Below are 3,578 nucleotides of genomic sequence, written 5' to 3'. Positions count from 1 at the left end.
GCATGCAGATTGAAAATGTCGAAATATTACTGGCCGATAACAGACTGGGATCCACTGTTTATGAAATGAGTTGTTACGCAATGCTCTACGGGATATGTAGGCCTGCAATGGAGTGCAAAGAAAAACGAGTGTCTAATTGCTGGTTTTCACTGTCACGCCGCTAAAAGGTAAAACCAAAAAACACAGAGCAAAAATGTCAAGAATCAGAAACGTTATAGAAGATTTATAGCTAATCTACTTGCCTAAGTCTCAGGTTTATGTGTTATTCCGTACTCGAATTATTCATCAAAATGTAGAGCTCACGCCTGGAATTCACCTCTGCTATAAAAATAAGTTCACCCTCATGAACTTGTTAATACAGGGACCGCGGAGACCATTTTGAAGTGGTAGGGCTAAACACCTGGTTAAGACAAGCAAGCAGTAGGGGTCACTTTTCCGCCATTTATCATGTAAAAATTCATAGCGGAGCTCCCACGCGAAAGGCGCGCGTGAACGGAGCATCCATAAGTGAGCAAATGGTTATCCATCGAGCCGAGGAATTTTGGGGGTCGCCGCCAGCCCCGTACGTACGCACGGATTAGGCCTAGGGACGAGGAGGTTTCCCGCCCGTGGCTTCCAAGAAAAGTAGGGAAATTACAAACAGCAAATAAAGCTCGCAGGGCAAGACAAAATGTAGACAACGGGTAAAATTACTCAGCGACACTACACAGCAAAAGATCTGAGAGGTTTATTATCCAACTGCTCTATTTTGTTTGTCTTTTTTCAAGTGTGAGTGTGTCGAAACCTCGATGCGCCTTTACGCAAAAAATTGTGGCTCTCGTTCAATTGCTACACGGTTAAATTTTAATTTTATTGGTCTCTGGTCGCATTTTTCGTAACCGTACAACGAGCAATTGACGTTATTTTCTATCGACTGGATGATGTGGACGTTTCAGTTTGATCTAAACGAAGTTATGTTATGAAAACGCGGTGTTCACTGTGTAGGCTGAATGAAACCGAGAGTATAAAAAAGAGCGACATTGAACATTCTTTCTCCCTCGATGTGCTCAAAAGTCATCTATATCAGTCCGTGAATTGTTTATGAGGAGACCCGAAATAATTGCGAATGATATTCCTTGTGCAAGTCCAGTTTGCTTGTTTCTGTTGTTTGCTGTTGAATCTGCGTCTGTCATGCATCATCAAGAATATAATAGCAAATAGTTGTGTTAATACGAAGGTAAGCATTGCATGGATCAAGTCCGCTGAAGAAAGGGACAGGACCCTGATGCAAGCTAACAATCTTTACTGAATTGCCGAGCCTGATTTTATGACAGAAAATGTCATGATGTTTTTACTTTCTGAACGCAGTTTCGATATATTCTCTGTGGGCAAGGTTTAGATTTTTTCCGTTTAGGTCATTTTTTTAAATAAATGTGGAGCTTCGCTTTTAGGCTTGCCTAAAGCTATATATTACATTATCCTTTTCATTCGGAGGCCTAAGATATCAACCCAACCAAAAAAGTGGTAGGGCTATAGCCCTACCAGCCCCTCCCCCTCCGCGGTCCCTGTAATAAATGCCTTCATCTTTGTCATTCTCGAGCAAGTACTGCTATAAAAAATGAGGAAAAGTAAAGCTTGTCGACCACAGCTAAATATCTTCAAATAATTAAGTCCATGATCTTATGACCAACTGCCAAATTATAAGAGGTTGAACATAGGATCATAAAATAAACTTCCTCCCGCGACCAAAACGTTAATTTGATCATTCACTTCCCTATAAAAATAAGTTCACCCTCATGAACTTGTTAACATTAACATAATAACATCTCCAAATACCTCAACTGTTCTGCTAAAAATCGCAGGATAAATTATTTTTTTAAACAAACGTGGCAGCTTTCTGGCGACCATTTGTCGTGTGGCGTGAAAAATCCGAAATTCACAATCTCACAATGCTATCGAGCTGAAAACCGTTCAACAAGATGTATATTTATGACGACTAACGGCCGCAGTGAAAGTTAAAAACTCAGAGGTCGTGCAATTTTAAATTTTAGAACTTTGATGACGTCACGTGAAAACTTCTGGAGAAATTGATATGAAAGAAGCTTAGGTCGAAGCTTGTCTCATAAATTGTAATCACAACGTAACACAGAACATAGTATGTTACCAAATACCGCAACCTCGTTCCCAGGGCTTTTCCCTTGGTGATTTGGAACGGGCGGGAAAAGACCCTGGCATCGGTCGGTCACGTGATTATCTTAAATATTCCGCAGAACTCTAATTTATGCAACGGCCGGTAAATCCTGCTAAAACAAAAGTGAATAGAATACGTTTTCTCGGGTTTTCTGTGAAAATTATGGAGCAGTCAACTCCCCAAAAATACACGCTCGGAATTCACTTTGCCGGCTCTATGATGGTGAGTACGAAAGCCATCATTTGCTTCGGGTTTTTGCCATCAATGACATCGAAGCGCCCTGTACCCTGAACCGAGATTCATGGAAAAACCTCCGCTAAGCAGCTAATGTTTGAAGATAATCCGGTACGGAACGATGAAGGCGATCTTAAAGAACCCATGGAAAAGGATTCTTCGTCCTATTGAACTGAGCTCCTAACGATATAAACCGAATCACTGGAGCAAATCTGGGCAGTCTAGAGGTCACAGGTTTGCGTATACACCGTTTCCTGTTTGACACCTCTAGCTCATGTTTCGCTAGTGCGGTTTGTTTTGGCTTTTTTCTATTTGCAAGATATTCTATAACTAATAAGCTCTCAAAATGGTCGCTCTGGAAGGACAAGATCTGAAATATTCCATGAAAATGTTGATCACTTGCATTGTGATGCCGGGTCCGGCTGTTTAATTTCATGTATTCTGTTGCAAGATGTATTGTATCATATCACGGATGACATATTTATCTTTGTCCGGCTTCTTCAGAGCTTTACTTCGAGATAGCCTGTGTACAGCTAAAAGCTAAATGTTTATTTTATAGAGAGACGTTATGTGTAGTAAAGGTTATCAGCTTGTTGTATTAATTTGATCGAGCGTTTTGTCTCTTGAGCTCGATGCTCGCTTGTTCGCTAGCCGGTTACGATGTGGCACCGCATGATTTCAATGCAGATTTGAAATCTCACACCACAGGCAGACCACCCTATGTGTTCGTAGTTAATTATTGTTGTTGACATGAGACGGACAAAAGAAATTTTGAAATCTATAAGGGCTACTGAAATAAAGCTCTTGAAATTACATATCTGAACTACATTTCGCTCTAAATATCTCGATAAAGTTGAGTGAAACGTGTATCGACTCAATTGTTATAGATTTCAAAATTTCTTTTGTTCGTCTCATGTCAACAACAATAATTAACTACGAACACATAGGGTGGTCTGCCTGTGCTCACACGCGCAAGTGGAATCTGTTGACTGTTTTTCGTGTTGTGTATGCCATTATATAAAAAAATTCTCTTGAAGGGGCTTTAAGCGAAACAGAGGACATTTGCGGCGGTTTAGAGCCATTCCAAGCCGACTGAGCAAACCGAAAACAGATAATTCATGGGTTGCCTTCGTTCAATTGATGCTATCTAAAATTTATGGGCGCGATCCATTGA

The sequence above is a fragment of the Oculina patagonica genome, chromosome 12, assembly GCF_052425735.1.
Source record: "Oculina patagonica isolate OP01 chromosome 12, crgOcupat, whole genome shotgun sequence".
In the NCBI taxonomy this organism is placed as follows: Eukaryota; Metazoa; Cnidaria; class Anthozoa; order Scleractinia; family Oculinidae; genus Oculina; species Oculina patagonica.
Note: the sequence above shows the minus strand (reverse complement) of the source record.